The sequence below is a fragment of the Nyctibius grandis genome, chromosome 5, assembly GCF_013368605.1.
Source record: "Nyctibius grandis isolate bNycGra1 chromosome 5, bNycGra1.pri, whole genome shotgun sequence".
Taxonomy (NCBI): domain Eukaryota; kingdom Metazoa; phylum Chordata; class Aves; order Nyctibiiformes; family Nyctibiidae; genus Nyctibius; species Nyctibius grandis.
The window spans coordinates 74,356,812-74,369,332 of record NC_090662.1 but is presented as its reverse complement, the minus strand read 5'-3'; the positions used below and the strand labels follow the sequence as shown (position 1 = coordinate 74,369,332).

General features: G+C 40.7%; 1 protein-coding gene across 1 annotated transcript in view; it reads right to left on the bottom strand.

Annotated features, from left to right (window-relative positions):
• Positions 1-12,521, bottom strand: part of PRMT8 (protein arginine methyltransferase 8) — a 65,909-nt gene that overhangs the window by 34,831 nt on the left and 18,557 nt on the right. The gene's annotated exons all lie outside the window — the stretch shown is intronic.

The following is a 12,521-nucleotide window of genomic DNA, read 5'->3' as shown; positions in this document are numbered from 1 at the left end:
TGCTCACGCCCCCTTGACTCTGATTTGACACCTGCAGCATCTAAGACAGAAGACAGAATGTTTCACAAACATGAGACACAGACCATGGTCTGGCCCATACATACACCTACATCTTTTATCCTTAACATAAAGCAAAATGCTGAAAACTGAGAAAGACTGAGCAAGATGCTACAGCTTCACACGTGCACTAAGTCACCTGCAAATTATGGGTCAACAACTTCATACATTAAGAAGGTCAATCCTACTTAAAATATGTCACCTCTTCTTGTACTTTTTTTTTTAATTTTCAGATTTAGTAGTTTCCCAGTGGGGACCAGATTTGCCTGAGCCTCTCCTAGATACTTTCATAAAGTTCACTCTATCTTCTATACCTTGATACTGCAAGACGTCAATCCCTGCTCTCTCTGAATAGCATCAATTAGCCTAGTTCAGTTTACTTCAATATAAAAAAAAACCCACATTTTTTTCCCTTGTTCATTTGAAGATTTAAACCATCTTTTGATGGTTTCTTTGGTCCATCTGTGAAAAATGAATACTAGTCGTTTACGTTCCTGTAACACCTTGCATCCCCAAAGATCCAGAAGTGCTTTATTCAGACGTCTTTTCTATTTCTGATATTTTTACTTTATCACCTCACCCAGTTCACCTCCCACACAGAATAAAATTGTTCCCAATTGGTATTTGTATTTCTGTCCTGTCTGGTTTTAAAATGTCCATCCGCAGTTATTTCTTTTAAGACACTATTTCATTGCCTGTTCATTGCAAGCAACACCTTGACAGCTTATTCTGTCAACGTGTTGGTTGCAACATTCAACCCTTCCTAATTTAATCGTGATACTTTTAAATACATACTTGAGGTTATGTCCTAACTTTTTTCTCCATGGGTGTACACACTATCAAATTTTTGCAGTTACTTTGCCCTGCAGTCCTTTCTGTATTTGTCTGCTGGATTACAAAGCCTTAAACAGTAGATGTTCGGAATTTTGTTTTAATTTCATATGAACTCTGTAAGGTCCTACACTTTTCTCCTAAATCTTGTCCTCCACATCATTTTACAAGCAAAGTACGTAAATAGAATAGTCACTGAGCCCTTCATTCTGTTCCTGTCTTAGGTAAGAAGGTCTCCAGAAGCAAGATAGTACATCACAGGCAGTTGCTCAAAAGCTACCTACTGGGGAGAAGATCTGACAGTTTTTGTAAATGAAACCAAAGAGGTATTGGCATTTCTATTGCTGACAAACTACAAATTCAGATGTGGTTTGCTGTACTAGAGAAAGCCTTTTCTACAGGAAAAGAGACTAGTCTTGAAGTTGAATCTTCTGTCTGGGTCTCAGGCAGTATCAGTTCTGCTCCTGGCTGCATGGAATATGTGTAGACATGGTTGTGAGAACAAGGCTTGTTCTGACTAAAGATACAGAAAGAAACTAAATTCAGCAACTCAGGCTACGAAAGTTGTCTGAATTATTTTGTTTGCTATAAAGGAATTAACATGGTTATCTCATAGGCTGCAAGTCAGCTGAATTCTGCTACGGCCAAGGAGTGGCAAGATAACTTTTAATAAGACACTGAGACAGTATTAGACCTTTGACTCACAGTACTTTTCAGGTTTTAGTACTCTTCAGGTAAAGTACCTGAAGACTTACTGCTCTCTGTCCATCTACCTCTCTGCCAGAAAGTATATATCCCATGTAGCAGAAGAAGTAGAAGCCTATTAGGTCTGTTTCTCAGCTGTCTTAGTTTTCAGCCAAGCAAAATGGTAAAATGTGTTGATGGTGGTTGTGTGACAATGTTAGGCTGTGAATACCATTAGGCCACGCACTGTCCATCTTATGCTACGAGTATCATAGCCCCATGCAGAAGAGGTAACAGAAAACTGGATAGGGGTGGTGTCTTCTCAGCCAGCAGCACTCTGTCACAGGGACCTTAAATCAGCTGCTTCATTCTGGTTTAGGTATCATAACACAACACAGACCTTTCAAATTAAAATGCAATTTTTTTCAGCATCTGTAATACCCACTGCTATAATTTCTGAGTGTAGCACTGTAATTCTGAAACTCCAAGGCAAGGTCACAACTATGAGAATAATTTTGTGAGTGGGGCTCAGGAAATCCTTCTGTCATAGATTTGCTATAGACACTGTGAACAATTTCAGACAAGAGTAACTCATGTCCTATGACAACAAATACCCGGGGAAAACATATAAACACAGTGGACAATTACAAAATAAAGAAATGTAATGTAAGCTATTATTTGTATCAGAAGCAATAAAGTCTTCAGGTGTACAGCTCTGTGCTTGCTAAACTAGAAACAACTAAGCTTTTAGGGATATGGTATAAATGCTTTAGGAGAAAACATGCCTCCAAAAGAAAAGCTATCAAGGAAAGACAGCTTCCTGTATTCCTTCCAGAACTGAAAAGAATCCTTGACATGATTTACAAGCTTAGCACATAATACCCCAACTGTCAGAAACAACTCATCTTTTGAGTAACTTCTGAAAAGGGAAAGCATCTGGGCTGAGGTAAACCTCATATCAATGAAAAGAATCTAACAAATTCTATCTGAATGAACGATATTTATTACAAATGCGGATTCCTGCCAGCTGCACACAGTCCACTGGCCACTGTGAATGCAGATGAAGTTTGAAAGAATGCAAGTAGCTGCCTCAGAATCCATTCATCACTGTGCTAAATGGGCAGCCCTCTACTTTTCCATCTCCCATTTGCTGCTGAAGATAGAGTTGGAGGGTCTGAAGGATCTGAGAAGCAATCTTTTTCTACCATTACTATGGGACTTAGGTCCTGCTGTTCTGTACCATTTTAACACTTAAGTCAAAGGAAATTAAGGAAATAGTTTCCTACTTTTAAAAATTAAATAAAGTTTCTTTCCTCTTTCTTTGTGGACAAGGTTGGTAGATTACAGATGCATCAAGCAGAAGACTGCTTTTTTAAAAGCTTTGAATCTTACAAAAGGCAAGATTCATAACCCTCATTCATTTCTCAAAATGTCACATCTGAACATCTTAACATAGGTTTCTAAAACACATATAGGGACTTCAGTCATGGATGTGACTTTCAGATATGTGGAGCTGACCATGTGCATCAATGGAAACTGTTGAAATTCTTCTTTCTTGAAAACTGGACCTAAGTCAACATGGACTTATGAGGCTATCTGGATGTACAACTCCCATAGTACAAAAGAGAACCAAGTATTCAAAAATCATAGGCTATTTTGAAAATTTGAGCCTTTTAGATATATCCATCTGCCTACAGAGAGGCAAGATGGTGAAATATGCACAACTCATTTTTTAGGAGGTTTGTGACAAAAGCTGAGGTGTGTAGAGTACAAATAAACTTGAATCTCAATGTTCGTTTCTTGATATTACTATGGAGACACAGGGCTGGAGGTTAAAATTCCATTCCATGTAAAACTTTTGTTCAAGCTGCAGTGTTTTCTCCTTGACAAATTCTTAGTTATTCATTACATTTTTCTGGCATTGAAGAGGTTAACAGTATCTTCTGTCTGATAATGCCTACCCTTTCATTAAGAAACTACACTTATTAAGAATGAAATTATAGTTTAATATGATTCAATTTCAGCATTCTCTTCTTTTTAAACAAATGGTTTTATTGTATATAAATGTTGATTATACTCATTTCTTGGGCCAGATAGCTTTCTGTGTCAGAACTACTGGAATAGAATATGCCTAGAAGCATTTTCATTAGTCTGAATTTATTAATCTACACCTTTAGCAGGCAAGAGATTATCACCTGATATACAGTCACCATAGCAGTTCCAACAATACATCTTCCTGCTGCAGATATAAAGGCATAGCCAAATATAAGAGGTATTTGGTATCCTCCTGCCAAATTTTCGGCTTACTTCTACAACAGCTTCTTGGAAGTCATTACACGATGGTACAGGCTAAAACCTCCCTTGACTCCTTTATCGTTCTGAGATAAGTCTTTGTCCCAGGCTTGTGGGAGCATATCTTAAGTGATCTTTGGATTAAGCAAAGAATCTAGTCCATTTTCTGAGAAGTTTTAATCTGATTTTCTGAGGAAATGAAGCTGCCAGAGTATCTTGTCTGTGTCTCCCATTGATAACTTTTGAGCTTGTCCAACTCAGTCTGATTTGAAAGAAGAGTGGAAATATCACACACATTTGTATTCCTATGCATTTCTTGAAAATCAGAAATTAGGTAGAAGGATGGCCAATTTGATGATCCACTGAAATTGAAGAAGTCAGATTTCAGTTGTCATTCTTTCTACTTGCTCTAGGTTCATTAAGCTAACTGGCTTGTGTAATATGTGTAATGTGTAGTCTCCAAACTAACCATACTATATGATCAGTAATGAAGACGTAGGAAGAAGTCTAGGCAGAGCTCAGAACTAAGTTGGGAGAATGAGCACATACTTGCAGGAAACAAGATTTCAGTAACTTTCCTACTCATGGAAAAACCTTTTTATGCTAAGGATGTGAAGTCCACAAGGAGTGGAAAATGGCCAGAAATCAAGGGGTTCCAACAGAGACCAGTTGAGACAAACATTCAACTGCAGACAGACGTTACTGCTTGGAAACAAGGATGTTATGTATGTCTGCATTAGGGACATGTTTTCAGGAAGTAGGGCCCTCAAAGACCAGTAAAGAATGTTTGCCTTTCATTGTGGATTTTGTTTTTCTTAGTGGAGGCTTTATGTTGTGATATTTCTCAAAATCAGAATGAAATACTCAGTTCCTCAGCAGCTATAAATCGACTTTCTGCTTGATAAAAATTAGGCTCAGTTTATTTTCAATTGCAGATACCTATAAGTATTATTTATTTTCAATTTACACCTATAAGTAAATCTGGCAGGCTGTTCAATGAGTTCAATGCAACTGCAAATCTTTCTAAACCCTAAAACTGCAAATCTAGCCAGGCAGACTCTGTAAGAAAATTGGGAGAGAGAACTGATTCTTAAAACTGCTTGCTTTGAAGCTACACCTTTTTCAGCCACTTCAAAGTCAAACACTGCCCTGAACTTTCTACATGGAGTGTCTGAAATGCCAGATCAACTTGTCATAAACAAACCTGTCCATTTATTATCAGCAGAAAATTCATTGTCCTTTACAGACAAGTATATCTTGGAGTACATTACAATTGCTACATGTTATTATCCCTAACGTAATAGTGATAGTAAAAATATTGTGAAAACGCTGAGGCATGTTCTAAAATCCAAGCCTCTATTGTTTGCTTTAGAATAAAGCCTCTGTACAGAACAACTGAGACTGAGCAGTCATACAAGGAACTTGATGATACACTAAGTGTCCAAAGTGTATCATTTGGATACAAAAAGTCAAAGTAAAACATGCAAGCAGGTCTTCAGTATGATAAAGGCATGGCTGGCATATTTAGGCTGCAGCAGAAGTAACACCAAGTAGCAAGAAGGAATGCAAAGATCACAAAGGTTAGCAAATCTGTTACTTCTTTGAAAGTTAAAAAGGAATTTAGATATCTAAATGTTAATACAAGATAGGTACTATGATACCGTTGTGGATCTGACCCAGGGTACTATATACTGTCAAGATTCTTAATGGGGACTATCTGCTGGGGAAAAGCCAGCATCTTCTTAGTGACAGGTCACAAATTAAGCAAGCAAATTTCCAGTTGGGTATAAGGGAATAATTCTTCCCCCTAATAGCGGTTAAGCACTGAAACAAATGCTTAGAGGGTCTGTGGGGTCTCCAGCCTTGTAGATTGCAAAACACAGTTGGAAAAGGTCCTTAGCAGCCTCATTTAGCTTTAAAGTTATCTTTTATCTGAGCAGGATGCTGGACTAGATAACCTCCAGAGGTCTCTTCCACCCATAGTATTCTATGATAGTAAGACATGGACAGTTATATTTGTACTATGCAGGAGATACAGGTGCTAATGGCGGGACAAACTTATAAAACAGCCTAGTTTAGATTATGGGGTGGGTTATAAATTTGGGTTTATAGATTTGTACACACAATAGGAACAGAAACTGTTTTCATGAGATTAAAGTGCACACGTTGAGAAGAACACAAGGACATGACACTATGGAATGAAAAGATTTTGAAGCTACATGTAACAGAATTGGACTGAAATGATAGGAAATGCGAAGACAGAATGTAAGGATGGGAGTGATGTTAAGTACCTGTAGCATTTATAAAGTCTGAGCAGTTCTAGACCATTCTGTGTGACAGTGCAGGTAATAAAAATGCTCTTCATCCAACCTGCCCTCTTGACTGCTTACTGCACATTACAGTGCAGCTTGGGTACAGCAGCAAAAAACAGGTGACAAATTGTAGTTATGGGTGTTGACATTTAATTGAAGTTGTATTCCTTTTTATAAAGATGGAGATTTTGCAATGCATTTAGAGCAGAAGGTCCAGTGCAGGGCATGAACAGTCCTAGTTCAGAATAGAACAGAAGGAAATATAAGAGAAATGTATTACTATTAACTGAAATTTACTCTTTGCAAAGCACCTCATGAAAGGATAGCAAAGCATTATTTAAAAAGTACTGAGAGGTATCTTTCTTTAGGACAAGGTTGAATTTTGATTATCTTTGGCATGTGATAGATCTAATGTCTATTATTGCTTTAGATTTAATGTCACAGACTTTATTGAAACACCTTCTTGGTTTACAAGATCCTTGTTACAAGGAACAGCTGGAGAAATGCCTTGTGTTTTCACCTATACTCCGTTGTGTAAAGCAGATGGTCTGTCATTAGAATCTGTTGCCCATCTGTTTGTTTAAAGCCCCTTGAGCCTCATGAAGAGTGAGCTAAGCTGCACGATAAGGAGTTTCTCAAGTGCTGGCTGAAGTCTCAAACCTGCTTCTATTGAAGTCAGTTTTGCAGCCTCAGCTCAGTGGGGAATCATGTTTTAGAACCGTTGCCCTCTGGTGGATAATATTAAAAGTGAAGTACAGCTGGCAGATGGCTAAATTCATTCTTCATTTCATGGGGTAGAGACTAAGTTACTGCAATCAATAATCTGGACACGAATCTTCTCATATAACCATGCTCTTTCCCTCCAAATATACAGAATATGGATTTGTTGCATGTAATGGTCTCTGTCACTTTTCCTTCTCTTCCATTCAATTATCCAGAAAAAAAGCGGTAGGTATAAACTATGTTGTATGTTTTCCTGCAACAGATTTTCCTTCTGAGATTTCTGGTTTTCAGGAGTTTTGACAGATCTATCATAGAATCATGGAATCATAGAATGGTTTGGGTTGGAAGGGACCTTGAAGATCATCTAGTTCCAACCCCCGTGCCACAGGCAGGGACACCTTTCCACTAGACCAGCTTGCTCAAAGCCCCATCCAACCTGGCCTTAAACACTGCCAGGGAGGGAACATCCACAACTTTCTCTGGGCAACCTGTTCCAGTGTCTCACCACCCTCACAGGAAAGAATTTCTTCCTAATACCTAATCTAAATATACCACTCTTTCAGTTTGAAACCATTACCCCTCATCCTATCACTACATGCCCTTGTACAAAGTCCCTCTCCAGCTTTCCTGTAGGCCCCCTTCAGGTACTGGAAGGCTGCTATGAGGTCTCCCCGGAGCCTTCTCTTCTCCAGGCTGAACAACCCCAACTCTCTCAGCCTGTCTTCATAGGAGAGGTGCCCCAGCCTTCTGATCATCTTCGTGGCCCTCCTCTGGACTCATTCCAACAACTCCATGTCCTTCTTATGTTGGGGCCCCCAGAGCTGGACGCAGTACTCTGGGTGGGGTCTCACAAGAGCGGAGTAGAAGGGCAGAATCACCTCCCTTGACCTGCTGGGCACGCTGCTTTTGATGCAGCCCAGGATATTGTTGGCCTTCTGGGCTGCAAGCGCACATTGCCGGCTCATGTTGAGCTTCCTGTCAACCACCACCTCCAAGTCCTTCTCCTCAGGGCTGCTCTCAATCCATTCTCCGCCCAGCCTGTATTTGTGCTTGGGATTGCCCCGACCCACATGCAGGACCGTGCACTTGGCCTTGTTGAACTTCATGTGGTTTGCACAGGCCCAGCTCTCAAGCCTGTCAAGGTCCCTCTGGATGGCATCCCTTCCCTCCAGCATGTCGACCACACCACACAGCTTTGTGTCATTGGCAAACTTGCTGAGGGCGCACTCAATCCCACTGTCCATGTCGCCGACAAAGATGTTAAACAGCACTGGCCCCAACACCAACCCCTGAGGAATGCCACTCGTCACTGGTCTCCACTTGGACATCGAGCCGTTGACCACAACTCTTTGGGTACGACCACCCAGCCAATTCCTTATCCACCGAGTGGTCCATCTGTCAAGTCCATGTCTCTCCAATTTAGAGACAAGAATGTCATGCGGGACAGTATCAAATGCTTTGCACAAGTCCAGGTAGATGACATCAGTTGCTCTTCCCCTCTCCACCAACACTATAAACCCATTGTAGAAGGCCACCAAATTTGTCACGCATGATTTGCCCTTAGTGAAGCCATGTTGGCTGTCACTAATCACCTCCTTGATTTCCATGTGCCTCAGTATAGTTTCCAGGAGGATCTGCTCCATGATCTTGCCAGGCACAGAGGTGAGACTGACTGTCCTGTAGTTCCCTGGGTCGTCCTTTTTTCCCTTCTTGAAATTGGGGGTTATGTTTCCCCTTTTCTAGTCAGTGGCAACTTCACCAGACTGCCATGACTTCTCAAAAATGATGGATAGTGGCTTAGCAACTTCATCCTCCAGTTCCCTCAAGACCCATAGATGCACCTCCTCAGGTCCCATGGACTTGTGCACCTTCAGGTTCCTTAGATGGTCTCGAACCTGATCTTCTCCTACAGTGGGTAGTTCTTCATTCTCCCAGTCCCTGCCTCTGCCTTCTGCGACTTGGGCGTGTGGCTAGAGCACTTGCTGGTGAAGACTGAGGCAAAAAAGTCGTTGAATACCTCAGCCTTCTTTTCTTTTTTGCAGCACTACATCCAAAACTCTCTATAACAAAAGCAATCAAGATGCAGAGGTATAAGAAGGGGAAACAGACTATTGTTCTGACAGGGCTACTAGAGGCTTAGATTTTGTGGTAGTTCAGAGGGAAGGTTTGAGGTATGTCTATTGCCTGCTTATTGTTGAAAGTGATGAAAGAGGAAAAGCTGATAGCAGAATTTTCCATTTGAATTAGGCTATACCCTCTGGGTAATAAAGAGCTTTTCCAAGTTCAGTGTCATTTTCTAATTTGCCTTTCAGGGAGTTGCACAAGGGGAAGAAATATCTCTGCATTAATAAAATGCATCAGGTCTTCCAGCTGATTTTAAAATATTTCCCACAAACTCAAGGAATCTAAAAATAAACTGTATCAATTTCATTCCTAGGCATTCATTGCAGAGTCACCTCTATATTTGGTAGTGACAATTGTTAACATTAAATGCTTACTACTTGGACTGATACTGATGTTTTAATGTCCCATCTAGTCTGACTGGGCAAGCACTTCTATACCAACAACAAGTAACACTCAGCTATGGTGTGCTGTTCAGGGGCCAAACTCACACTACCATTTCTAACTCCCATTATCAGGTTTGGCATGACAGAGCGAGAAGGTTGCAAAGGTGTCACTGCTGGAACAGCACTGGCTTAAACTACAGTTGTTGGTCTTTCCCTTCCCCTTGTATTCTGCAATAATAGTCAAATAGCACCAGTCTTGCCTCATTTTTTGAGACAGGATGAAACCCTCAGATTTATGTGTGGCTGAGTGGAGTCGTCAAGTCCTGTCAATCCAGCACTAGTTCTAGGGCACCTGGGTACTGTGAAGCAGTAACTGGAACAAGGGTAATAGTTCTTCCTATGTGCACATGAACACCGATAGTTCTTGGTGAGTAATGTTCTCTGCTGCTTGGGTAGATTTGGCACTTTGCAATCAAATAGGATGAAGAAATTGTTCCATGCTATGTTTCCCTGGGAGTAGCTCAAAGCCTATATTGTTATTTAGCAAGTCATGCTTCAGTTTCCTTTCTTCCTGTAATGTGAGGCTCAGTAAACAACGAGGCAGTTTTCTAGGACTACCTTTGCACAAACTTGTTTGACTAGCTGGGAGGAGGATCTAGGTTTCTCACTGCTCTGCCCTTGTTGCCCCCTTCCCTTCTATGTGCATCAGAGGGGATTCATCAGTGTCACTTTAATACTTCTTTTCTACAGTACAGGTCACAGTGTAGATAAACCGCAGTGGAGAATAAAAAGACTGCCCTTTCACTTCTCTGCAGAGTCCAACATTCAGTGTGCAAGGCCCTATAAAAGAAGCCTCTGTAATGTCTGGTGGGTCGTCCAGGTAAGCTGATGTAACTCCACATAAATTCTGAATTACAGACTATTTATCATCATGGCTATGAAGCCATGAATGGTGCATAGGGATCTATAGTCAGAACATTAGAGGCCTGTTAACAGATGGTAGTTAGTGGTATTTTAAGGATGACTAGGCAATTCAGCTCTTTTTGTGGAAAAAAAAAATTAAGGACAAGGTCATTTTTTGAGGCATGAAACCCTAGCTTTGTTAGCAGTTGTTTTTACTTTGTGATTAACTATAAGCCAGGGAAGACATGCTACTGTTATCTGAAGCAGTGAGCAGAAATGTAAACATGACTGATGGTTTTTATTCATCTCCAAGTGAAGAGATATATTCATGTGCCAGATTACTTTAAAATGCCTCACATCACAAAGCACAGCTTGTTGTAGAAATAGCAACAGAAGTTATAGGAGCCCGTACTGAAAATATCAAAGTTGAACACATTGAAGAGGAAGAGTCTGTTGCAGATCATTGAATTCATTTGCAGTTATGAAGCTACAAAGCCAGAGAAGTGTGAACTGTCCATTGTGATTTTCTTATTGGTTGTTACTATCCTTGCTGCTAAGTGCCTGCCTTACTGAACAGAATCATGGTTCCAGTGATGTACAAAGAGTTAACAACTGATACACCCCATTATGAGAAACTCCTTAAGGTAGATGCTAAATGGAAAGGAAACAAAAATAGCCGGGTACTTTAAAGCTAGTTTACATGACCCTGGCAAGTGCATGAAAATCTGTTGAGAAAAGAGGGGGAGGCCTACAGCCCCCATTATCAATGCTCATGATGTGTTTCTTGTAGGGGATCTAGCTGTACCACTGGACAGCATCTTCCCTACCCCATCATCATCTTGACAGACTCTCTAGTGACAGGGAACAAGAACCAGAAAGTGCTAATCAACTATAAAACCAGTTATTTTTAAGCCCTTTCTCAGTACCAGGCAGTAAGCTGAAATTCACACGAAAAAGTGGAGCTCTGCTATTTTTAGAGGCTAATTATTAACAAAATTAACCAGAGGATCCTATCTGTACAAATTATTTTCTTAAATTAGCAGAAAATTTAATGGAAGCCCTCCTCTGCTTAGCAAATTTCTAATGCACTGATCCCTGAAAGTCACTTTCCATCTGATATCCCAGTCATTCTCCTCCCCTCTCACTGAGCTTCAGATGTTTCACAACAGATGTAGGAAGACATTATATTCTGTAGGCTTTCCTGAGCTTTAGGATGGGGGAGGAGAAAAAAATTTCCAGTTGATCACCTACTCCATGTCCTAGCCAAGCTTTTGATCTACACTTCAGTGCAGTTTCAGATGTAGTTCAGCTCTAGAGGAGGTCTCTGCCTAAGAAGTATCCAGGTTTATCCATCAGTACTTTTTAACCTCTGCAGGATAAATGAGGACAGAAAGGAGAACAAGGCTGAGAAATGGCAGTTCCTGAGCTGAAGTGCCAGAGAATATCAGCACACTGATTTACACAGTTCAGTGCTGCTTCAGAACTACCAGCAAACAGGCACCAACATAGAATCATAGAATCATTTTGGATCCCACATTTGGTACTTTCATTTGTCAATTAGCAAAAAATAGTCTGTTTCCCTGCACAGAGCAAAGACACCCTGCCACTTCCTTTGGAGCTGTAGCTCACTGGGTCTTAATATGTTATAGCACAGATTTTCTCTTGATCACTGGTCATAACCAGGCTGGCAGACTTTTTGTCTTCTGTGTTGATTTTAAGTCCATCTCACAGTGTGACCTTGAAGGAGTCACCCATTTCTTAGTGTGGGTTATCAGTGTTGCATCCTCTTGTGACCTACTAAAGTCCTAGACATTGGATGTGACTCTCTGAATCAAACCCTAAAATGGATTAAGGCTCACTGGAGATGGGTAAGGGCGATGTGCCCATGAAAGTCAGAGAATAATGCAGGGTGTGACTTACTTTATCTCAACACAAAGGAGACTAGATGGTGGTCTTTGCTTCAGATAAGCAGCTATCAACAGTTGAGTGGATCAACTGGTGGTTTAAATGTTTGTGCCTGAGTTCATTAATAGAGCGCCAGCTCTCCCTGAGTTGGCCAGACCTGCGTGGGGGAAGTGATTACATGGCTCAGCCCAACATAAAGTATAAAAGTTGAACAACTAACAGAATAATTTCAATGAGAGCAATGGGCTTGAGATGCCTTCAACTCACATATTCCTTCCCGGTGACTGGGGACACCCAGCATCATGAC